The sequence below is a fragment of the Papio anubis genome, chromosome 7 (assembly GCF_008728515.1).
Source record: "Papio anubis isolate 15944 chromosome 7, Panubis1.0, whole genome shotgun sequence".
Lineage (NCBI taxonomy): Eukaryota > Metazoa > Chordata > Mammalia > Primates > Cercopithecidae > Papio > Papio anubis.
In genome coordinates, this window is record NC_044982.1 from 118796931 (window position 1) to 118822996 (window position 26066).

At 44.1% G+C, this 26066-nt stretch overlaps 2 long non-coding RNA genes across 4 annotated transcripts in view; one reads left to right on the forward strand and one right to left on the reverse strand.

Annotated features, from left to right (window-relative positions):
* Positions 1–2375: 2375 nt before the first annotated feature.
* On the reverse strand, positions 2376–24613 carry LOC103885910. Its single transcript, XR_649251.4, has 3 exons — positions 24565–24613; positions 5872–5998; positions 2376–2459 (listed from the first exon to the last, which is right to left on the reverse strand). It is a non-coding gene; the product is annotated as an uncharacterized LOC103885910 (long non-coding RNA).
* LOC103885911 overlaps positions 21991–26066 on the forward strand; it is a 29825-nt gene continuing 25749 nt past the window's right edge. The window contains exon 1 of one of the 3 annotated variants that reach the window (XR_001904436.3): positions 21991–23619. This is a non-coding gene — a long non-coding RNA (uncharacterized LOC103885911). The remainder of the gene's footprint in view (positions 23620–26066) is intronic. The other 2 variants (XR_001904434.3, XR_001904435.3) reach the window with 2 other exon arrangements.

Below are 26066 nucleotides of genomic sequence, written 5' to 3' on the forward strand. Positions count from 1 at the left end.
CCAGGAAATGGCCTGTGGGAAAGGACACACTCTTGGGAAAGTAGGGAGTGTTGATGGACAGTGGGGAGGGGCTCCTTTGAAAGCTGTGGGGAAGTAACCTGCTCAGATTGTTTTTAGGAGGAGGACAGCACAGCGGTGGAGGAGCCAAACTGAGAAGGAACAAAAGGCCACCAACAAAAATAAGGGCCCCTTCCAACTTCCAACCACCACGTGCTCCTGTCATCTCCCCACCCTACCCTGCACCAGCTCCCAGGGAAGCTGAAACTCAGGCCTGCTTCTGTGGGCACCAAAACCTGACTTACTACATGATCCTCCCCTCCATTCTCATCCCCATAGATGGGCATGGATAATTAGTCCACGGATCAAAGCCAAAGGGTGTTGTCTCACAGCAGTGAGGTGGGGGTAACACTTATGACTCCCATAGGAAGCTCTATGAAAGGGGACAAAAGCCCCCAAGGCTGAACCTACACCAGAAGAGCCAGGGCTCTGCTGTGACATACTGTGGCCACACAGAGGAAGCGTCCTTGCCTTTCTGGGTTGGCTTCTGCTTTCTTGAATGATCTGCATTTGCATCCTTTTCTCTTGAATAATCCTCCCTTCACCAAATCTATCTATCTACCTCCTGCAGCTTGTGTCCACTCCAAACACAGATGACAAGAAGTCTTGGCAACGCAGCCTAAAGAAACACTAAGCAAATTGTTCCTTGTCGTCCTGACCTATGTAAGCCAAGAGCTCCACTTTATAACTTGGGAATGCACAAATATTTACAGTTGTAGGGAAGGGAGCCAATGTCTGCTGGAGGGTCCTAGAATAGGAAAGGAGCTAAGAGTTTGTCTAGCCCAGCCTCATATTCACTATAGGAATGGCCTCCACAGAGCCCTTGGCAGTGGTCACTCAGCCTCCCCTTGCTGGTCCCTGTGATGGGAAGAAAGGTCATCCTCCTCTGAGAAAGTGCTTTCTGTTGATCTTATCATTGGAAAGTTCTTCTGACATTGAGCCAGAACTGCCTCCCAGTAACTTTGCCCTTGGTTTTGGATGGGTCTCTAGGGCCTCACAGCCTGGGTATCTTCTTTCCCACGACAGCACGTTAAAGGCTAGAACTCAGCCTCCCTGTCTGCCTTCTTTTGTCTCTTCTTCCTCAGTTCCTTTGTTCTTTTCTTGGGGGGCCTTCATTCATTGGCCTCTCGTCACTCGGGTCACCTTTCCTTGCCATGTCCAACACATCCTAGTTGGTCAATATCTGTCTTAACATATGATACCCCCAAATTCATCACAGAGCTATAGTTGAATTGCTTTCTAAGATCTGAGCCCTGTGCCATTAATTCCTCATCTCTAAAACTCACTTTAGCTATCCAGGCCATGTAAGCAAGAGAAGAGGGAAGGAATGAAGTCTTCTTGAACCCCTGTAATGCTAGTCAATGTTCTCGCTCCTTCTAAACACTCAGGGCTCAGAACTGCCGCAGGAAGTAGATACTCTCCTCTTTGTTTCACACATGCAGGAACTTGGTTTTCTGACATAGAACTGAAAATAAGGAAGTAAGCAAAACAAGTCTTTAAGGAGGCTGAGCAGAGGCCAGAAAGTCACCAGAGTCTATTATTTACTCTTCCTTTACATTCATTTCTGCCAAGATTTATTTGGTATCAGTAGAACTGATTTTAAATCCTGGCTCAGCCATTTTCTAGCCGTGTGACCTCAGGAAAGTTATTGTCTAAGGTGACTAACCCATCACAAATTGCCCTGGTCTGTCCTGGTTTCAAAACTGCAAATCCCATGTCCTGGGAGATCACTCCTTTCTGGGCAAATTAGCACAGTTGGTCACCCTATTCAGTCAATGTTCTCTTTGTGATATCAGGATAACAGTAACCCACCTCACGAGGTTGCTATAATTTTAACTGAGATAATATATTTGGAAGACCTGGCAATGTGCCTGGCACATAGCAGATACACAATTAATGTTCTGTTTAATTTGAAAGTCTAGTTAATTATGGCAAATTAGAAAGAAGTCAAAGACTGAGAGGTGGCCATGAGCAGTTTAACCAGAAAACCATTTTTTAAAACACCTAGAAACATAAACCGAGACACTCGGTAGAGGGTCATCTGTACTGTGAGGATCTCAAGGTCCTCTGTACTGCGAATATCTCACTGGAGTTCAATGAGCCACGGTAATTGTCGTCCTTGAGTGGGACTCTGCAGACAGAGGAATGGCTAAATCTTCTGCATTATACTATGTGTTATAAGGCAGGATAAGGTGGGATACATTGTGGAGTAAGTGCCACATGAAATTTAATGAAGGCTTTAGATCTTTAAGCATAAGCATTCATAAGTTGAATACTTATGCTGGTTGGCATGGCAGAGGGAAGGAGGACTGACGAGGGTCCCAGGAGAGTCCAAGTCTGCAGTCAGCTCACTGCCTAACTATAGACAGATTGTCCTCACAGTTCCGGTCCTGTCTCCTCATCTGTGAAATGGGGAAGAGAAAGTAGACAAGGTGTTGTCTAACAGAAAGGCAGCAGAGTGGGGTGGTCAAGAGCACGGATCCACCATCCACTAGCTGTGTGAGCTAGGACAAGCAAGCAGATCCACCCTCTGCACCCTGCTCTCCTGGCCTGTAACCTCGTAGGGATGTTGTGAAGATTTTATGAACTGATGTACTCCTGGTGCATGTTGAGTTCTCAGTAAGGATCAGCTCTTATAGTTACTATCCCTTCTGGGTCTCGCACTCCCTGACAAAGAGTGTCATCTCTCTCTCTCTCTCCCCTCATCACCAAGGGTTAATGCAACATAAGCTTTCACTTGAGTGTTTTGTAAGTTTCTTTTCCCTCCCCAGCCCGCCGCATCACTCAGCTGGCTCATGTTGAACTTGAGGCAGACTAAAACCTCCTGATCTTTTTTTATGTGAATTGCAGTCCAGCCAGGTCTCTCTCATCCTGTTCTTGTGCAACTGATTTTTGGAAACTGCATTCAAGACATTAGATTTATTGATGCTACATTTCATCTGGTTGCTTTTGACCCAGCATTCTTGACTGTCGAGATCATCTTGAACCTTAATTCTCTCATCCCCTCCAGCTTTGAGTCATCTGCAAATTTAATGCATATGCTTTCCATGTCTTCATCCAGATCACGGGCTTAAAAAAGCTATTTTACAGATAAAAATAGAGATAGAGATATAGGCCACTAGGTAGATCAAGAGGGACTTTGTATGCCAGGCTAAGCAGTGGGGATTTTATCTTGTGGGAAGCAGAGGCTCTTGGTCCTCAATCAGCTTTTAAGCCTTTTCTGAACATACCCACTTACAGACACTCATATGTTGCCCCTGGATCTCAGAGTGTTTTCACTGATGACAACGAGAGTTCACCCCTCAGCCACCCTAACTGTGGCCTCTTCTAAACTACTGAACTCACCGCGATGGTCTGAATCCCTTCCTGTCTGCACCACATGCAGCCCCAAGGCCCAGGCCTATTCTTCTCTCTCTTGTTGCTTCTCAAACTGAGGCCACCCCTACATTGGGGCCAGCCAAATACCTGTTATCAATCCAAGAAATAAATTCTCTCTCGTTGGTTCAGGAAGGCATGGACCACAATGACTTCATGTGCTTCCTACTCAGATGTTTCCATTTTAACAGGGGCCTTCGATGTCTGAACTGGAAGGCCAGAGCTGTGGTGGTTCTGCTGGTAGCCACCTGTAACTGTCTGGATCTCCACGCTGCCCAGGGCACCATGGGCATCCTGTATCACAGCACAGTGCAACCAGCTGGTTTGTGGGCATGACTACAAGTCGTTATGAAAAGGCTGAGGGCAAGACGATAGGGAAATGTGAACAGGAAAATTCTAGAAGTAATTTTCATATAAATTAATTTAAATAACAAAAAACCCAACCATTTAAGTTTCTCTGGGTAATCTGGCAACTCTCTGGTACTGTGCTAACCAGGCAACCATTGGTTACAGAGTTTCCAAAACTCTGTGTCCACTCCAGGCCCTGCTCCAGGCACCTGGCCAAGCACACTCAGCCCCAGGACACAGTAAGCATAGCCAGTCCTTCTTTGATGTCCTTGGTATCAGAACCTTCCCATTTTACCCTACAGGACTCCCAGGATTCCTTTGTAGGGAAGAGTTTGATGATGATGATGGTGAAGATGGTAAAGAAGAGCAGTTACCCCTGATTGAGCGCCTTCTGTGTGCCAGGCATTGTGCCAGAGCCTCTAAACAAACCATCTCTAATCTTTTCAACCTTAGGAAGCGTATTTTTAAGATTCCCATTTTATAGAGGAGTAAACTGAGGCTCACAGAGATTACAGTAACTTGCCTGCATCCACAAGAAATAGTAGAGCTGGAATTTGAACTCTGGGTTTTTCTGATTCCAAAGTCCACTGTATCCACCACCCTGTTTCTGTAGCTTTCCAAGAACTCCCACTGTTATTCTCTCTTTTGACCAGACCAGTCTTACGGGGGTGATAGGAAGCTGAGATGAGTAGAACGCTCCCCGTCGCCGAGGCAAAGTGCAGTCCATAGGCTTGCAGGCTCACTGAGGTGGAGCTGGATCTGGCACCAGCCTTCTTACTTGTAATGCAATGCTATTTATCCCTGTGGTGAGATCCTGATAGTCGGGAGGGAGCCTAAGGATGGCTTAGTGGGGAAGCTTTTGCTTTTGGGAAGGTAGCAGTAGCAGGTGGTCTTGAAGGGAAACTGTAGTAATTGTATGATAGCTAAGCATGGAGGTTCTGGAATTAGAAAGTGCCAGGTTCCAAGGGGCTCCAGCCTTTACTATCTATGTGAAGTTGGATAGATTATATTACCATCCTGAGCCACCATTTACAAATGGGGTAATAAGAGCACTTCAGTGAAATACTATGAGTTGAGTGAGATAATTTACACAAAGCCATCAGCATGGTTTGGGCACATTTCCAGTGCCTAACACCTAACACACATTGGCTCTGATGACGATTTTTTTTTTTTTTTTTTTGAGACAGAGTCCTACTCTGTCACCCAGACTGGAGTACAGTGGCACGATCTCAGCTCACTGTAACCTCCACCTCCCAGGTTCAAGCGATTCTCCTGCCTCAGCCTCCTGAGTAGATGGGATTACAGGTGCCCACCATCACGTCAAGCTAATTTTTGTATTTTTAGTAAAGACAGGGTTTCACCAGGTTGTCCAGGCAGGTCTCAAACTCCTGATCTCAAGTGATTCACCCTTCTTGGCCTCCCAAATTGCTGGGATTGCGGGCATAAGCCACCATGCACAGCCTACCATTATTTTTCTTACTTCCGTCGTTACAGCGATCTACATTGGTAAATGTTTTCATAAGTGCCCTTGACTTGCTCATCCTACACGGAGGCGTTATGTCCCCCATTCTACAGACTGGACAACTGGGCACTGATCCAGAAGGTGATCTGCCCAAGGTGATCCAGGAAGGACTGAGCAGAACTAAGCCTTGAGCCCCTGACCCCACAGTGAGCTCCCGTCCCCAGCATGCTGCAGCTGTTCATCATTCCTGAGTCCAGTTTCACATTTCCAGCACTTCTCAAATGTTAATATGTGTCTCCATTACTGGAGACCTTGTTCACATGCAGGTTCTCATTGAGGAGGGCCAGGCGGGCCTGAGGCTCTGCATTTCTGGCAGTCCTCCAAGGGAGGTCAAAGGTGCTGGTCCTGGGGCCTCACTTTGGTTGAGGGTCTCCTTCAGCTGGTAGGGGTCCCTCGAGCAGGCTCAGAGAAACAAAAGGCCAGCCCTGGGGCCCCTGGGACTGGGATCTGCAGGAGTCCTTAAAGTTACCTTCTAAGTGTGGCCCCCATAGGGGGATTCTAAGTAGGGATGGGATTTGGGAGCCACCTCCTAGCAGGGTTGCCACAGCCAGCCTTGCCCTCTTGCTCACCATTTCTTTCTGCTTCCTTCTGACTGCTTCCATGGGAGCCTGACAGCTACAGCAAAGTATTCTTGCTCTCCCACGCCGAGCAGGAGCTACATGACCGGGTGAGTGTGGGCAGCCTGCAGAGAAGGAGCTGACATTTGTCTTAATTAGAGTTACCGTGTAAACCCCGACCATCTCCTCCTCGTGTCCATGGCCTTTGATGGGCGGGGAAGGGGGCTGTGAACAGAGAGAGGTTCATAATGTCCCTGGGGATACATGACGTTATTAATGTAGGCTCTGGAAGGAGATGTTCCCACTCGTCAGCAGGGAAAGTGAGCTGGAGGTGAGTTTAAAAAAAAAGAAAAGAAAAGACAAAAAGAGAGCGAGAAAGAAAGAAAAAGAACACAGGTATCTAGGCAAGAAGAGTGGCAGAACTCCCCCCAGGGCAGATACCCTCCTGCCCCTCCCATGGGTCACCCCTGTTTCTTAAAACCAGCCTCTAACCCAGAGGTTTTCAAACTCAGCTACCAATTGTAACCTGGGAGCTCTAACAATTGCTGATGTCTCTGCCCCAGCCATCTTTATTTCATTGGCCTGGGGTGTGGCCTACAGACATTGGGGTTTTAAAGCCCCCAAGTGATTCTATGTGTGGTGGGGCTGCAAAACTGCAGGTTGAATCTTAGCTTCTCCAGGAAGCCACCTCTGATTAGCTGGTGCTCATCTGTGAGCCCAGTGGAGCTGACACCTTTTCCAATTCAGCAGTCCTGATGTATCCATACAAATGGAGGGGGATGGGGTGAAATATCCCCCACTAGTGTGAATTGGTTGAAGAGGACACAGAAAGATGTAGGATACACCTTCTCATTTCTCTGAACTTAACTTCCAAATGAACAAGAATTTGCAGCTGTTGGACAGCCACAAAATCAATTCACTCAGTCATTTAACCAACATTCATTGAGCACCTATTATGGAAAAAGAGCAATGAGAGATTCACAGCATATTTGATATAGTCTCTGTAAACCAAAAATAAAATTCTAAGTCCCCTAACTGAATGGAGCCCCAGTCTTCACCAAGGAGACCCCAAAGAAACTTGAAAAACTAATTCTGGGAATGACAGGAAGCAGGGATTGGACATACCTCATTGTAGCCTCCTCCCGTTGGAGTTTAGACTCAACTGACCAGCATTAACATGAAAACAGAAATCTGAAGCCTGACAAAACAGACTCTTCGTAGCAATGAGATACTAAACTCCAACTTTGGTCCCATGACAAATAGCAGGCCTTGAAGGAAATAAAAGCATTTTACCCCAAAATATATTTCTTTGGCATATTTTGAAATGGCCCTGCAAAGCTGTCTCTTGGGGAAATTTGCATTCTGTAGAAAATCTGCTTCCCTTACTAGCTCTTTCAGGAGAGACTGACACCTGATAACAGACATTTACCATCTTTTCCCTCTGAATCCTGGAGACTTTCTCTACATGACAAGAACCTTGGCTTCACAATCCTGCCTTATCTAAACTCAAGGTTTCTTTATGCTGAATTCAACTCTTCAGGCAAGGCCTAACTCTCTCAACCAATTGCCAATCAAGAAATCTTTGAAACCGCCTATGACCTGGAAGCCTACACTCAGTCTGCTTCGAGATATCCCACCTTTCTGGGCCAATCAATGTATACCTTACATGTATTGGTTTATGTCTTTGCCTGTAACTTCTTCCATCTCCCTAAAATGTATAGAACCAAGACATGTTCTCAGGACCTCCTGAAAATGTATCATGAGCCATGGTCCTTAACCTTAGCAAAAGAAACCTCTCAATTGATTGAGACCTGTCTCAGATACTTTTTGGTTTACAATTCTGCACTTATCTAACTAAAGCCTAATAAGGATAGATTAGACAAGACCATAAATAACAACAATTACAAAACCTGTAGGTGATAGGCTGTGAGTTAGGGAAATAAAGAGATAATGAAAATGTATCTCACACTTAGGATGTGCAAGGCAATTTCCGAGTCAACCTATATATGCTACATCATTTCATGTTAGTGACAGAGTCGCATTTTACAGATAAAGAAGTTAAGACTCAGAGGAGCCAGTGGCTTGCTCCTGGTCACACAGCTGGTGTATGTTGAAGCCTGACTCCAAAGGAGGTGTGAGAGCATGCTGCCATGGCAAGGTGAGGAAGGGATGAGTTCAGTTATAGGAATCTGGAGAAACTTCAGGAGGACTCGGGGCTCACTACACAAACACGCCCTCACCAAGGGGCCTCCGTAGGAGGGCCCTGTGAGAGGACATAGGCTCAGGGGAGAAGCATGTTCCCAGTAAGGCTTATGGTGGAAGGAGAGTTCAGAAGAGTAGGGAAGGGAGTTGCTGATTCTGAAGCAAGAAGTCTGGAAGACCAGGGAAGGGTTGGCAGGGAAGTAGTAGGAGGTGGGCTTTTAGAGGGCATAGAAGTTCAGAGCAGGCAGGGGAGGGATAGCAGAAGGGGGCATGTGCCCCTTCAGTACTGACCAATTCACACAGGGATGAGAAGCATGACAGCCTGGCCACTATGAGAAGGGCGGGCTCTGGCTCAGCATATTTGACTAAAGTGAAGATGGCAGACTGCAGTCTGCAGACACAGGCCCTGGGTGAGAGTCAGTGCACAAACCACTCAAGAGAAACTGGGCAGGTTGGATGAGCTGGGCAGCAGGGCAGGGACTCTGTTTTTGACACAGATATATATCACCAGTTGGATGTAATATTCATAGTTTCTGAATACCTAGCATGGGGCAGGCATGGGCCCAGGTGGTTTCTCTCTGACCTGGAAGAGAGACAAATTTCTGTGAAGTTAAGGGAATGTAAATAATCTCTATTAGGATGGTGGTGGTGGTGGCAGCAGTGGTGCTGGAGGTGGTTGGAATAGTAGTGGTGGTGTGGGGATGATGGTGGTGATGGTAGTAATGGCAGATGGTGGTGGAGGTAATGGTGATGGTGGTGGTAGTGGTCATGATGAGAGTGGTGGGGTGGTGATGACGATGGTGATGATGATGGTGATGGTAGTGATCGTGATAGTAGAGGTGATAGTGGTAGTTATGCTTGAATGACTGACACCAAAATGGCTGCTACCTCTAGACTCTCCCGTGATTCACACTTTCACCTCCCCTGTTGTCATCTCCTCTTGTATCATGCAGGCCTGTCACTCTTCTACATGCCGACACTCAAGCCCTTGACCTCCTCTCTTTTCACTTTGCCTTCCTTTACCTTCATCTGTATTCCCTGGCTTGGGAGACAGCCCCTCTAGTCAGTGAGCCAGCCAGCCAGCCAGCCAACCATCAGAGCTGATGCCCAAGAGTCAAGCTACATCATCCAACTGTTCTTATCCCCAACAGCCAGTTAATTACCAAGTCCTGATGCTTTGACCTCTTAATCACGTCTTGAAACCCACAGTCTTCTGTCTCTCCTGTTCTTGCTTTACTTGGGACCACATTACTTTCCCCCTGACTATGGGAATACCATCTTGACGAACTGTGAGCTTCGACTGGCCTTTCTCCAGGCCACCCTTCATCTCACTATCAGAGGCAACCTACCCACAGGCAGATCTGGTCATGCCATACTGACGTCAAACCCCATCTCTGACTTGCAGGTACAAGGTGGTCCTTAGGCTGCCAAGCTCCAGTCCCATGAAGCTGCGGCTCTGCTCCTGCATGACAGATGCACATCTCTTTTCTTTTGCTCATACTAGTCTCTCTGTCTTGAAAACTTTTCTCCTCCTCTGATTGATGCACTCCTACCCAATTCTTATGAAACTTTTCTGCTCCCCTACCCCAGCTTGCAGCAGTGATGTCTCTCTCTTCTGTGCACTCTATGCAATATATGGTCTTGCTTATTTCACTGTAATGTAGCCCTCTGTTTATTCATCTGCCTCCTTTGCTATGCCATGAACTTCCTCAGGTAAAGGGAAAAGGAAGGTCTTGCCCATCTCTGAATCTTGAAGACTTAGCACAGGTGCATACTTGGCACTTCCTGGATTCAAGACCAGTAATGTTAATCCAGATAACTATGTGGTACCTGAAATTATGCAGAGAGCTGTATCTCCACATCACCTCATTTGATTCTCATTAGCTTCATGGAAAGTTGCAGGGGGCATTTGCTTTGTTTTACTGATGGGAACACTGACATCCAGCAACAAAGGTGAAATGACTTGCTCAAGGTTGCCCAGGGAGGCTGTGGCTGAGTCAGTCTTCGTCTCAGATGTCTTGACTCTGTTGTTGGAAACGTGTTGATTTCATACCAGAAGCTCATTTTCTTTCTTTCTGAGATGCTCTGTGGCTGAAAAGTGACCCATGCACGTAGGGCTTGCCCACTCTCAGCGTCAAATACCTGTGATTGGGGAGGGAGCAGGGGCTTTGAATTCCTAGGTAAGGACAGATAATGAAGACAAGCATCTAGAAGGCACAAAGCCATAAGGATGGAGAGAACTAGAGAAGAGATAAGAGTCTTATCACAAAATTTTGGAACCTGGAAAGCAGGTAGACAAGTGGTAACCAACTTAACAGGAGAAATAAGGATTCTTAAGCTGGCATTGGGAAAAGCTGAGAACCAACTTGATTTATACAGCAGAACCCTCAGAAGCCTCAGGAACTGGCAGTGTCAGGTACTTCTGGAACCTGTCTCCACTGCATACTGCTAGGAAACCACCCGGTCCTTACCGTGGCCAAACCCTGGAGATAAAGTGAAGTCTCTGCTCGGAATGAGGGGCATGAGTCTCAGCTGAAAACAGGAGGAGTAACAGAATGTTTCCATAGTTAATGCTGAGGTCCCCTAGCCATCTTCTCCCATGATCTCCCAATAAGCTGCATCTGGCTTTATACCCTCTAGGAAGCACACTAGAAACCTCTTCTCTGGGGAGAATGAGCCCAGGAAGGAAGAGCTACAAGGGTTCAAAATTACACTCCTGCACATTTTTGCCAGGAAAACTCCTGAAGGATGTAGACACCAAGCAAAATGAGGGGAATGAACAAAGAAAATAAATGATATAAAACAGAAAGATCCCAAGGGAGTTCCCAAAATGAAGACTGTGGAAAAGCCCAGGATGAGAGCCATGACCCAGGCAGAGATAGTGGCTAGTCCCGGTTAGAGAAGAGCAGAAAGCTCCGCGACACATTTGTTCATGGAAATGAAACTGATAGAATACTGTGTATTAATGTGTCTGACTCTGGTTAGACAGCTGGTGGCTGTTTTGAATGATGAATTAACAAGTTAATAGAAAACTATGCAAACACCAGGAAAAACAAAAATAGTTATCAACTCTGAAGAAAACAAAAGGTATGCGGGAAAGGGAAAGGAATCCTAATTTACTATGTCAATCAGCTCTGAGGAATAGTAATTACTCAGTCATAATAATGTCACCATTGACTGATTTTTTTCTTTTTTTCTTTTTGATAACTTTTTTACTTAAAAACAAATAGAGACAGGGTCTCGTTATGTTGTCCAGGCTGGTCTCGAACTCCTTGACTCAAGTGATCCACTCACTTTGGGTGTAATCCCAAAGTGTTGGGATTACAGGCATGAGCTACTATGCCTGGCCACCAGTGACTACAGATTAAGAAAATTATTAGATGACTGTATTGGAAGGATGGAGATTAGGATATGTGCATGTGTGTATTGAGTGAGTGAGAGAGAAAGAGAGAGAAAGCGCTAAAACTCATTCTTCCATAATAGAAAGTCAATAAACAATGCTTCAAATAGAAATATCCATAAATAGCAATATAGACATATAAGGACATGGAGGTAAGCATTAAATGAATTCATTAAAAAACTTACAAGTGATCCTCTATGAAGGAGTCTGATAAATGTTGTTTTCCTTTACATAAACTTTGTAGAACTGGTTGACTTGTTAAACTACATATTTGTGTCACTTTAGCTTTTATTTTTTAAAGGTAAAATAAAGACTTAACAAACCAATGACAACAAGAGCATAGGCATCGGAATCAGACACCACCACCTCTTACTGTGTGGGCACAAACAAGTTGAGTAATGTCTCTGAGTCTCAGTTTCCTCATCTGTAAAATGAGGATAAAAGCATTTACTGCACATGATGTTTGTGAAGATAAAATGTGATAAGTATCTAAAATGCTAAGAACTAGTGTGCTCTCAATAAATGTTTGCTGACTGTCAGTCAAATTGTTTGCTTTCTCTTTTTTGCCCAACAAATGTCCTTTCTCCACTTACACCTGTGAGAGGTAGTTTTTGTTTATTTATTTTTTGTTTATCTTGCTGTTGTCATTAGTGATTCTCGCACCCCATTCCACCCAGATTAAGGCAGGAAGTGCAAATTCACATGTTCTCAATGAGGACTGGGGAGAAGGGTAACTTTATCTTTCCTCTCCAAATCTCATCAACACAACAAGGTCACTTTTTGTTTTAGCCTCTAATCCTGTGCATACCCCTCCCCACTCCCCCATGGCCACTTTCACTTCGGGCCTTTCAGTTCTCCCTTGGCTAACTCCTTTTTCTTCACTGAACAAAGCAGAGTCGTTCCTCCCTCCTTCCTTCCCTTTTTCCTTCCTTCCTTCCTTTCTTTCTTCCTTCCTTCCTTCCTTCCCTCCCTCCCTCCCTCCCTCCCTCCTTCCTTTTTTCCTTCCTTCCTTCCTTCCTTCCTTCCTTGAAAATAAAATAAATCTTGGGGCCCCAAAATCACTATGCTGGGAAAAGTCCAGCTGGGAACTGCTTAGGCCAAACCTGCCTCCCATTCTATTCAAAGTCATCCCTATGCGTGCATATCTGATTGCCTTCTTTGGAAAGGCTAATTAGAAACTCCGTGCAACAATTTGTCTCTTATCTACCTATGACCTGGAGCCCCCTCCCCACTTGAGTTGTCCTACCTTCCCAGACCAAACCAATGTTTCATCTTACATATATTGATTGATGTCTTATGTCTCCCTAAAATGTATAAAACCAAGCTGTGCTTGGACCACCTTGGGCGCCTGTCGTGAGGACCTCCTGAGGCTGTGTTATGGGGGTGTGTCCTTAACTTTGGCAAAATAAACTTCCTAAATTGACTGAGACCTGTCTCAGATATTAAGGGTTCACACTTCCTTCCTGCCTTCCTTCTTTCCTTCTTCTCTCCTTTGTTTCCTGCCCTTATAGATCATTGCATTGGCAGCCCACAAGCCTAGATGAGGAGGCCTGAGCCTTCAAGTACAATGTGGCTGAGGGGCTCGTGGGAGAGGGACTGTGTTTTCCAGCCAGGACTTTAGGTGTGCTCTGAAGCAGCTGGAACATCAGCAAAATCACATCTCCTGCCCTTATCCCTCTCCCAAACTCCAGCCACATGTGGACAGCTGCTCCCTAACATCCCTGCCTCAGTTTCTCCTGGGGCCTAAGTGGACTTTGACCTTGTCACTTACTTCTCCAACTACTCCTTTCCCTGTGTCTTCCCATTGTGCTCTCAGCAGCTGGAAGAGTGAGGAGCTGCTCTGTGAAAGACGAGATATGAGAGAGAAGTGTCTGGTCTCCGGAGGGGGTGAGCTCGATTTTACTCATGTTGAGTTTGAGATGTAGGTCCATATTCAGTAGACATTTGGATCCATGGTCTGCAGTTCAGGAATGAAGCCTGTGGTGGCTTGGATAGAGACCTGAGAGTGTTCCAACCTAAGAAACTAGCAGAAGGCACGGATGGGAGTCAGGTAATACCCCAAGAAGAGGACATGAGCATGCTGAGTGAGAAGAACAGAAAACAGAGGAATAAATCCTGGAGAGCCTGTCATGTTGAGGTGGGTGCAGGAAGAGGAGCCTGCCAAAGCACTCACAAGAGGCGCCCCATAGGGACAGCAGGAAAAGACCTTCTAAGGCACCCCCTTGAGAGCCAAGCCAGGAGAATGTCTCAAGAAGGAGGAAGTGTCACCTTCTCAAATGCTGCAGAGAGATCAGTGAGATAATGACTCGTGTCAGTGTCACAGAGGCCACGGGTGACCTTGACCAGAGAAGTTCTGGAGTTGTGGTTGGGGCCGGGAGGAGACCATACTGAGTTAAAGAGTGAGTTGGGGAGGAAGTGAAGACAGTGAAAATAAACAACTCTTCCAAGAAATGTGGCTGAGAAAGAAGGCGAGTGGTAGGCTGGTGGCCAAAGGACATTTAGACCTTGCTGGGAAGGAAGCAAAAGAAATGTGTTTTAATTGATGAAGAACATCCCTGGTCCCAGCGAGGTGGAAGGGTATGGTGGAGAGTACAGGGAAATAGGTTTGACTAGATAGGAGGAGGTTCATTCCCTCCCAAGAGTAGGAGGAACCATTGAAGGGATGGGCCTGAGAGAGATCCTTGAAAAGAAGCATAGCTTTGATGGGTGTTCCCTCCTACAAACCAATCTTCTTTTTTTTTTTTTTTTGAGATGGAGTCTCACTCTGTTGTCCAGACTGGAGTGCAGTGGCGTGATCTCCTCTCACTGCAAACTCTACCTCCTGGGTTCAAGCGATTTTCCTGCTTCATCCTCCTGAGTGACTGGGACTACAGACATGCACCACTATGCTTGGCCAGTTTTTGTATTATTTTTAGTAGAGGTGGAATTTCACCATGTTGGCCAGGCTGGTCTCAAACTCTTGGCCTTGGTCTCCCAAAGGGCTGGGATTACAGGTGTGAGCCACTGTGCCCCATCCAAGCCAATCTTTAAATGTGCTGTTTTTCCATCCTGATTTTCCAAGGTGTTTGTCAAGCACCTAATGTCATCCCCAGCACTGTTCTAGATGCTGTATGTACATTATTTCTAATCTTCCTGTAGTCTCTGGGAAGTAGGTATTACTGAGTTCATTTTGCCCACGAGAAACAGCCTGAGAAAGGTTAAATATTTAGTCCATGTAACCATTTATACATTTGTACAACCAGTGAGGGCCTTCCAAGATTTCAACCCAACTTGGAGGAATCCCCCCAAAGCATCTGCCCCACAGGGTCCTCTGGCCTCCAAATCTTTGCTGCCATGAACTTTGAATGGCACATTTGCATGGGCTCTTGCTTCTGTTTGGAATGCCCTTATTCCCTTGTGTGTCTCACACGTGCAGACTCGTCCTTCAGACTTTGGCCAATTTTCTTCACTCCTGTGTTCTCACACAGCCCATCTCTGCCTCTTTTTTGCTATTGACTGCATGGTGTTGAAACCATCTGTTTCTTTTTCTGTTCCACACCCTGACCCCAGAGTGGGAGCCTCCATGGGCCAGGGCCCTGCCCTATCTGTCTTATCTATTTCCAGCTCCTAGACAAGTTCTCAGCATCCAGTGGGGTCTAGGAAACTATTTGTCAGATGAATAAATGAAAACTTTCTTTTAAGGGCCAACAGCAAAAATGTGAGCATTAGAATAAATGAGGGAAAAGTATTTGCAAACCACCTATCTGACCCTCAAAACTCAACAGTAAGAAGGCAATCAATCCAATTAGAAAGCGGGCAAAAGGCATGAAGAGACATTTTACCAAAAGAGACATTTTACTTATTTACAAAATAGTTGGCAAATAAGCACATGAAGAGATGTTCTGCATCATTAGCCGTTAAGGAAATGCAAGCTGAGCATCGTGGCTCACGCCTGTAATCCCAGTGGTTTGGGAGCCCAAGGCAGGAGAATTGCTTCAGGCAGGAAGTTCAAGATCTGCCTGTGCAACATAGTGAGACCCCATCTCTATGGGCATGGTGGTGTGTACCTGTAGTCCTAGCTACTTGGGAGGCTGAGATGGGAGGATTGACTGAGCCCAGGAGTTCAAGGCTGCAGTGAACTATAATCATGCCACTACACTCCAGCCTGGACAACAGAGCAAAACCTTGTCTCTAAAAAGAAAAAAATAAATTTAAAAAAGGAAATGCGAATTAAAACCACCATGAAATATCACTACACACCTATCAGAATGGCTAAGATAAAAAATAGTGAAAATATAAATATTGGCTAGGATACAGAGAAACTGGATTACTCTATGCTGCTGATGGGAATGTAAAATGGTGCAGCTACTTTGGAAAGCAGTTTGGTGGTTTCTTAAAAGTCTAAACATACACTTACCATATGACCCAGCAATCATACTCCTGGGCACTTAGCCCAGAAAAATGCAAATATGTCCACACAAAAACCTGTACATGACCGTTCAAATAGCAGCTTTATTTGTAATAGTCCCAAACTGGAAACATTCAAAATGTCTTACAACAGGTGAATGGTTAAGCAAACTTTGTATATCTATACCACGGAATACCACTCAGTTTTATTGCAGAGTATTGTTATTAATGAATGAAATACTAAGACACACAAGAATTCAGATGACTCTCACGGACTGAACAAAAAAAAAATCCAATCTCAAAAGGTCACATACTTTATAATTCCATTTATAAAACATTATCGGAATGACAAAAATATAGAGATGCTGAACAAATTAGTGGTTGCTAGGGATTCGGGATGGTGGGAATAGCATGAGGGAGATCTTTGCGGTAACAGAATAGTTCTGTATCTTTATGGCAGTGGTTACTTGAATTTACACAGGTGATAAATATGACAGAACTATGCATGTACGTTGTCCCAGTGTTATTTTCCTGGTTTTGATATTGCACTATAGTTATGTAAGATACAACCATTGGATGAAACTGGGTGAAGGGTACACAGGACTTCTCTGCACTAATGTTGCAACTCCTTGACAATCTATAATTATTTCAAAAGAAAACATTAAAATTAATTAATAACAACAGTATCGGATTATTACCCACAGTCGAAAGAAGAATCCTTGAGTCTATACTGATATAAATAAATGCATACATAAATAAATAGAAGGAAGGATAGGCTCTTAACTATGGAATGATTCCAACTAATAAATATAGAAGGAATGTTGTAATTGGAAGAATCACCACCTGACAACCACCGTAGCAATAACTGTTTCAGGCAAGTATCAATGGATACTAAAATTGGTGGCCAAATGTATGATGAGAAACAGAATATTTATATAACCTCGAAGTATATTCTCACAAGGCACTCATTATTGACAAAAGGAAAGAGAGCAATTGCAGTGAAGAAACCTGGCAATACCCTTAACTGAGTGACCCAAGTTAACATCCCTAGCAAGGGGACAGAGCAACATGGTGCCCTTCCTGATACGATGCACTGAGAAGGACACAGCATCATTTCTGTGGTAGCCTGCCAAATTTGCATAACCTGCAATTCTGAATATAATTTAGAGGAAACATCATCACATGGATCCATATTGAGAGACTTTTTACAAAATGTGCTCTTCAAACATGTTAATGCCATGAAAAACAAAGAAAGGCGGAGAAACTGTTGACAATTAATGAGGACTAAAGAGACACAGAAACCAAAAGCAAGTGTGATCCTAGGTTGGATCCTGGATTAGAAAAAGGTTATTAGTGGGACGTTTGGTAAAATCTGAATAAAGTCGGTAGTTACTATTGCAGCAATGTTAATTTCTTGACTTTGACAATTGTGCTGTGATTATGTAAGAGAATGTCCTTTTTCAAATAAAAACACGTTGAAGTATTTAGGGGAAAAAGACTTCTACAACTTACTTTTAAATGTTTCAGGAAAATAATACACACATATATATACATGCATATAAGTATATATACATATTTGCATAGGTAGACATATACACACATATACATATATATGAAGAAAGAATTATAAAGGCAATTATTAACAAAGTGTGGTAAAATGCTAACATTTGAGGATTTCTTTGTATATTTTTGCAATATAGTTAAATCTAAAAGTATTTCTTATAAAGTTTAAAATATTAAAAATTAGTAGGAAAAAAGTTAATAGTCTGTACTTGTCTAATGGATAATTTAAAATAGCTTTGTATTGGCTTTTTCACTAGAGCTGCCCTCCTGCAGGATCACAGTGAGGCCTGGACATGGCCATCAAGGTTAAGGGTTAAAGGAAAAAGGTGCAGTGGTGCCCCCGCCTGCCTCCTCAGTGCAGCTGTGGACTTACAGGGCCAGCTTTGGTACAGTGAGGATGGGAGGAGGGGCCTAATATCTCCTAATTTTTCTCTCAATACACTTCCTTCCTGGAGGAACCAAAGAGGCCATTCAGACAGGGCCTGTGTGGAAAGGCAGGGCTGACCTCTCTCTCACAAGTCATGATGCACAAGCAGTCAACTGGGTGCCAAAGGGGGGCCTGGGCCACAGTGGGAACAGGTGTGTGGGGTCAACTTGACCAGATCCATTCCTCAGAGAGAGGCAATGGAGGCCTGCAATGGAGTGGAGGTGAGAAGCCAGCAGTCTGATTTCCACTCTGCTTTGCACTAGCTGGGTGTCCATGAACAGAAAGAAGCCTTAACAGCTCTAGATCTCAGCTTCCTCAGTCATCAAGTGGGACCAATACTTCGTGCTTTGCCTTCTCTTAGAGGTGGTTCAGTAGGGCCTGAGGAATGGGGGGTTCTCTGGAAACATCATATAGTAAAGTTATACTCTGAGCCTTTAAATGAGCAGGGAAAACAGAAGCTCAACAGGGGTAAAAGGTCACTTGGGTTGTCCTCTTACTCATTCACCAATCCACCCATCCACTTACCTACCTATCCATCTCATATTCACCCCTCCACTCATCTACCCATTCATTTCATATTCACCCTCCACTCATCTGCCCATTCATCTCATATTCACTCCTCCACTCATCTATTCATTCATCTCATATTCACCCTCCACTCATCTACCCGTTCATCTTATATCCATCCATCCATTCATCCACTCATCTACCCATCCACTTCATGTCTACCCATTCACTCATTTATCCATCCATCTCATATCCACCCATTCATTCATCTGCCCACCCATCTCATATTCAGCCCTCCACTCATACACCCATTCATCTTATATCCATCCATCTATTCATCTACTTATCTACCCATCCACTTCATATCCACCCATCCACTCATCTATCCATCCATCTCATATTCACCCATCCACTCATCTGCCTATCCATCTCATGTTTACCCACCACTCATCTACCCATTCATCTTATATCCATCGATTCATTCATTCACTCATCTACCCATCCACTTCATATCCATCCATCCATTCATCTACCCATCCATCTCATAGTCACTCATCCACTCATCTATCCATCCATCTCATATTCATTCATTCACTCATCTACCCAACCATCTCATATCTATCCATCCACTCATCTACCCATTCATCTCATATCCACCCATCTACTCATCTACACATTCATCTTTATTTCCATCCATCCATCCATCCATCCATCCTTTCATCCAACATCTATCCACCCATCTATCTATTCAGCATCATTCTGTTATCCTTGCATGCAGCCATCCAACAATCATCCATCAATTCATTTATTCAACATCCATCTATCCCTCTGCCCATCCTTTTTCTTATTCACAAAACAGTATGTTGAGCACTAGTTGGTACCAGAAACACCTGGCTAGATTCTGGCATTCAGTGATAAATAGAACCAAATGAGACTAGTAGCTCACAGTCTAAAAGAACAGAAAGTGTAAACTAAAACAATACACCAGAAACTGCTATGAAGAATAAACAAGGTGCTATTGGAATTAGAGGTGGGAGTTGGCATGGGGGCAGCATGACTAAATGTAGTGACCTGAAAAGGAAAGCTGGAGGGTTAGTGAAAGAATAGCCTGCAGACCAAGGGAGCCATGGCTGCATGTTTAAAGCCACAGCATGGCCTGGGGAATAGGGTAGGTCCCACTGGAGAGGACACAGTGAGGGGGTGATGGGGCTGGTGAGGCAGCCAGGTGAAAAGTAGGTTACCACAGGCAAGGCTTGTCTGACTGGCCTCAGCAATGCCCTCCCAGGTTGGCCCTCTGTCCTTGGAGGAGCACAGCTTGGCTGCAACTCCCCCATGCCCTGGCAAGCCAGAGTAAAACTGCTCAGTCCTCACGTGTCTGGAGTGATTGGAGGCCCAGCCTGCTCAGCTCTGAATTGGAAAGCAGGGTTGGCCAGGAGGCTGCCAAGGCCACCAGGTCAGAGCCAGGGTGGGGCTGCCCAGGGAAGGCAGGACTCAGGGATTTGTGTGGCCTGCTTGGAATTCTTGGTGGTTCCCTGTCTTAGGAAGCTGCCCCTGCTCATTTGCTGACTGCGGCAGGGCGGGGTCCACGCCCCGGGAAATTGGGTGTGTGCTCAGTTACCCAGTGGTTTCCTAGCTGTGTGAGGGAGAGCAGGTCATTTCGCTTCCCTGAACTTTGCTTTCCTCATCTGTGAAAATGACAAGAGTGAGGCGAAACGGCTCTGGGCTCTTCCCAGCTCTGGTAGTTCCTAGGAGACTGACACTTGTGTGCAAGTGTGTTTTGTGCTCAAGTCTTTCCTTGCACAGAGGCTCAGGTGTCAGGCATCCCCCCACAGGGTGAAAATGACGCCCTGCTTCTGGCAGGCTTCTCTCCTGTGCCCCCAGATCTTCTTGGGAATGGTGAAGCCATGAACCAAGAGCAGTCAATTCTGTCTATTGCCCCCTTAGCTCTGCACAGCTCTGCCGTGAGAGGCTGAGCAGATGAAAGGAAGGCTAGCAGCTGGGAGCAGGCCCCAGAGGGACTGGGGTTTACTGGGACAGAGACTTGAGGGGGGAATCTAAGGAAGAGCCTGAGGTCTCAGAGCTGGAGGAGAGGGCTCCCAGGGAGGGGAGGGGGGCATTTAAGGTGACATCCATTGGAACTGCCTGAGATAAACTCTGCAGATTGTATGGTTGTGCCAGAGGCCTGCCTGGGGCCTAGGGATGCTGGTTTGGGGATTTGAGTTTGATCTCCTGAAATTTATTTTAAACCTAGCTACTGGCTGAGGCAGCAAATGAAAGCAACATAAATCCTCAGTCAGCAGCTAATGAAACATCCACCACAGCCACCCGCCGCCAGCGAGGCCTCCTGTCTGACACCTGTAACCACTTCATCTTCCGGCCATGAGTCTCTCACCACTGAGCCAGACAGTCCTGCCCTGCAAGGAGCCCTGAGGGGTGTCACCCAGTCATGGCTGGTTTCCATCTGAATGTTCTCTGCTGGGTCCCAGAGCCATGGGCTCCTTTCCATCTCTTCTCTCTCAGCTTCCTCTGGGCAAGGCCTCAGGCAGCCATCTCCACAGCCAGTCAGTGACGTGCTGGGGCTCCAACCAGACCTTCCTATTCAGGGTCCCTGGCCCTTCCTTGTGCCGTGGCTGCCTGGGAAGCAAACTTTAGTTCTAGCGAGAACAGAGGTTTGTAGCTTAATGAGCACTTGCTTGGGCCAGGCGCTATCTGAGTGGTTTCTAAGTACTGCTCTGTTCTATCTTTGCAAGAAGCCCATAAAGGGTCTGCTTTCACTATTCCTACCTGTGAGGCTAGTGTTATGTGTTGATGTGGCCAGTCTAGAGTCTCAAGCTACTCAATCACACACTAATCTGGGTGTTTCTGTGAAGGATTTTGTAGATGTGGTTAACACCTACAATTACTTGACTTTAAGTAAAAGAATGTATCGTCTATAATCTAGGTGGGCCTGATCCAATCAGTTGAAAGGCCTTAAGAGCAAAATTGAGATTTTCCTGAGGAGGAAGAAACTCCACCTGTGACCCATAGCATTAGCTTCTGCTCAAGAGTTTCCAGCCTGATGGCCTGCCCTATAGACCAGATTTGCTAGAACCCATGATTATGTAAGCCAATTCCTTGATATATATCACCTACTACTGGTTCTCTTTCTCAGATAGAACATTGACTAATATATCATCTAACAGCAACTGGGCCAGGGTCACACAATTAGTAAGCAGGGAGCCAGGGTTTAAATGGAGGCAGCCCAATCTCTGAGCATGGATTCTTAACCTCTCCACCATATTATTTTTTAATCAATATTAGCACATCGCATCCACGGTTTCATTTTATTGATGAGACTTAGAAAGTTACAATAACTGGTCCAAGGTCACACAGCTAATAAATGAATGCACTGGAACTCCACAGGACCTAGGCACTCTCCACTATTCTCCGTGGTGTGCTGGTAAGTGTTATCAACTGGCTTTCCAGAAACAGATACGTGTATACATATATACACACATGAGTTAATACAAAGTTTATTGCCATCAAGGAATTTAGCACAATTTACAACTAATAATAAAATATACAGTATTTTTTATTATCAATTTTATCTAGTAAATTGATTCTCATAGAACGCTTTTGTTGATACTTCCTAAACTTTTGTATCTATAGTTAAATTATTATTACAGTTACCAAATAAGTATCGTTCCTGTGTGAATGTTGTTTGCTATTTTCTTTTACATTAATAAGTTTGATGGAAATGGAACAACAGAGGCATGAATTTCATTCATTTGGCAGTGACACGAGTGACTTCTTTGCTGAATTAAACAATAGTTTTTGAATACTGGAAGAATATGTCCTCAATTCTTTTTCATGCTATTTACAATGTAAAGGCTACCAGCACAACATACTTTTAAGTATAGTCTACATTAACATTTTCTCCATTATTTTCTTAACTCTAGACTATCAACAAAACAATAGCCAGGCCCTGATTTGTAGCATTTGTCAATTTCTGTGATGTAAATATTCCCACTATCACTGATTTCAAGCCACCAACATGAGTTATGGCAGGAGGAGTTGAACAGAGATGCTCAGTAGCACACCTTGATATGGTATTTCTGCCATACATGTACAATAGGTGTAAACAACCTCAACAGCATAGATAATCGTAAGATGTGATAAATAGGAAGTGATGAATTTTTGGCATTTATTAGCTTTGTTTTTGTTATAATGTATTTAATTGTAAATTTGCCTAAGTTAATTTTTAAATAACTGTTTGACAACAAGCTCACAAAATTCCTGAAATTTTACCAGTCCGCTCATGAACCTGTATGAGCTTCTCCTGCACACTACCTTAAGAAGAGTTCAAGGGCTTTCTCCTTCTTGAGCTCCAACAGGCTGTTGGTTATTTTGCCTCTGGAAGGACCTCTTGTGCACCTGTCATATTGTCATTATTTCTTTCCGTGTTTGTCTCTGCATCAGAGTAGTTTGTTGAGGGCTGAGATTATAGACTATAACTCATTCATCTTGGTAATGGCCCAATAAACTCATAAAGTTTTTTGATCAAATGCATAGGTCAGAGATTTTCAAATCTTATTTCCAAAAGCCCAAGAATTCTGCAGAAACGTCTCTGGGGTCCCCACAAGCTGATAGGAAGGCTGGAGTGGCAATGCTCCAGGAGTCCAAAGAAAGTGTCATAGAAAAGAAGCAATCAGCAAATGAGAAGGACTCCTGGAAATGACTGTTGCTAAAAATTATTTTAAAGAATCAATTGAAAGCTTGAAATGCAAAGTCAGGAAAATCTCCCAGAACATGGAACCAATGGCATAAAGTATGGGAGGAAAAAAATATTCAAACAGGATCAATTCAGGGGGTCCAATATCCACCTAACAGTTCGAGTTCCAGAACAAGAAAAGAAAGAAGATGGAGGAGAGGGAATTATTGCAGAAATAATTACATTTGAAAAGTCCCCAGAGCCAAAAAGGGACACCGAGTCTTTAAATTGAAAGAGCTAAGAGAATACCAAGCAGACATAGAACTGAGCAATTTAAGAATATTAAAGATTAAAGCAGATCCTGGATATTTCTATGGAAACTAGAACAGCAGCTCACAAATACCAGAACACTGACTCTGACAAATAAACTGAAATAAGAATGACATCATAGTTCTCTATAGCAACAATGGAGGCCCAGAGAATAATAGCCAACACTTAACATGACGCCCACACCCACGCCGTGCAGACACTGTTCTAAGTATTTTACATATGTAAACTGGTTAATCCTCATCACAGCTCCATGAGGTAGGCACTATTTTTATCTTGGCTTATTTGTGAGAAAACTGAGGCACAGAGAGATTAAGTGACTTGCTGGGTTCTAGAAAATGTAAAGTTAAGATGTAAACCCTGGCAGCCTCATGCCAGAGATCGAATTTTAATCTCATCACTATATTCCATCTCTAAGAGCTAAGTCTAAATGGCTTTGAACCTGGAATTCTACAGACAGCCAAACTATCAGTCAAGGGAGAAGGCAAAAGAACAACAACAACAACAAAGTTATATTCAGATATTCCAGGACTCAGAAATTTACTCCTCATGCTTCCTTTCTGAGAAGTTATTGAATGTGTATTTCAGCTTAGAATCCATGAAGAAGAATGTTATGGGATAAAAACTGGTAGAATTAACTCAAGGATCTAATGTAAAGAAATTCCAGAATGATCTGTGTGCAGCAGGTCCAGGAAACCCTTTGAACAAACAAGAATAGAAAATCAGGGACCTAGTAGAATGACATGAAAGAAGAGAGGAATAGATTCCAAGAAATATACAAAAGGAGGCTGGAAGATATTAGCAATATGGTGAAGAGGCCTGTGTTTCTTTCCAAAGCAAATTAAACAATCAGAAACACCAAGAGAAGGAGGAAGAAAAAAAAAACCTTTGATAAGAAGTTAATGCAGACTGGGCAACATGGTGAAACCCCATTTCAAAAAAAAAATACAAAAATTAGCTGGTAGTGGTGACACACGCCTGTAGTCTCAGCTACAGAGACTGGGGTGGGAGGATTGCTTGAGCTGGGGAGGTCAAGGCTGCAGTGAGCTATGATTGTGCCACTGCACTCCAACCTGGGCAACAGAATGAGAACGTCTCTCTCTCTCTCAGAAAAAAGAAGTTAATGGTTCAAATATAAAGCAAATTAAAATTTGACGTGATTTAGAAGACTTGGTAGAGAGTAAGAAAGGAAAATTGTCTTACTGTTGATGCTGGAAGCATTTGCTTGTTAGAGGCACAGGAGTAATGATACTGTAACCATAGAGAAGGAACCATGATCACTCATAATGCACTCCTTGGGGAACAAAGTCACATCATCAACATAACATAAACACTGAGCCTCGTTTTCACAGACAAAATAAGAAAGGCTAAATAATAAAGACAAAATAGAAGACAAAGATGAAAGAAATAAGAAATTAGGAGATAGAAGTGGACAAAGATGGGGGGGAAATAGGAATACTAACGTTCTTATCTTACCAAATGGCTCCAGAAACAGAGGCCTAGAAATATTATTTACATTTGCAAAGTTAAGCAACAGAGACATTAAAATGGGGTCAAAAGTAGCACAAATTGGGCAGAGGAAGGGGGCTAGAGATGGGGCATATGAATTAAATCCTTCTCCACCATGGCTGGCCATAAATGGATAATGTGAGGTTGACCACACACTCTGAGTTGCCCAGGACAGGCTTATTTTATACTGCTGTCCTGTGATTATTAGTTCTGTCCCTTTTCACTTTCAATAGTTTCCTGGTTGAAGGATTAATTATCTGCTACTCGATCTAAAGCTGATAAATGAAAAACATCCGTATTAACACATGACATGGAAAAAACACAGAGGAGAAAAAACCACCAAGGAAGAAAAACAAAAACTGTGAAAAGTGATGTCTCACTGAGGGTAGGAGCACAGCAGTAGACATTTGTCAAAACTCACCCAACTCTATAGTTTAAATGTGTGCATTTCATGGTATGTAAATTATTCCTCAATGAAGTTGATTAATCCAAATATGGTGGCCTTTGGAGATGGCAGGGGTGAGTGAGAAGCCACTTTTTATTGTTTGATTTTGTTTAAATGCGGATTTTTACTTTAACAATGCTTTTTAAATTTATGTTTAAAACTATTTTAAAAAAACAGAGTTTAGGCCAGGCATGGTGGCTCACGCTTGCAATCCCAACATTTTATGAGGCTGAGGCAGGAAGATCACTCAAGGCCAGGAGTCAGAGACCAGCCTGGGTAACATAGAGAGACCCTATCTCTACAAAATAATTAAATAAATAAATAAATAAATAAATAAATAAATAAACTATCTGGGCATAGTGGCATGAACCTAGCTACTAGGGAGGCTGAGGTGGGAGGATTGCCTGAGCCCAGGAGTTCAAGGCTGCAGTGAGCTATGATTGTGCCATTGCATTCCAGCCTGGGTGACAGAGTGAGACCCCGTGTGTGAAGAAACAGTGTTGTGTGGGGGTGTGGTGCTGGATGGAGCCTAAGGCTCTACTGGCTTGGGTGCTTCCTGAGATTTCAGGTCAGAATTGAGGAGCAGGATGTTTCCTCTGAGGCCTCTTTTTACTCTTATGGACAAAAGGGATATTTGGGGAATTAAAGTGCTGGTTCTTATTAGATTTGCCTGGGTAGCTAAAAAAGTTACCAACACTGGGATCCACCCCCAAGAGATCCTGATTTAATTGGCATTTGAAGAAGCCCTCTT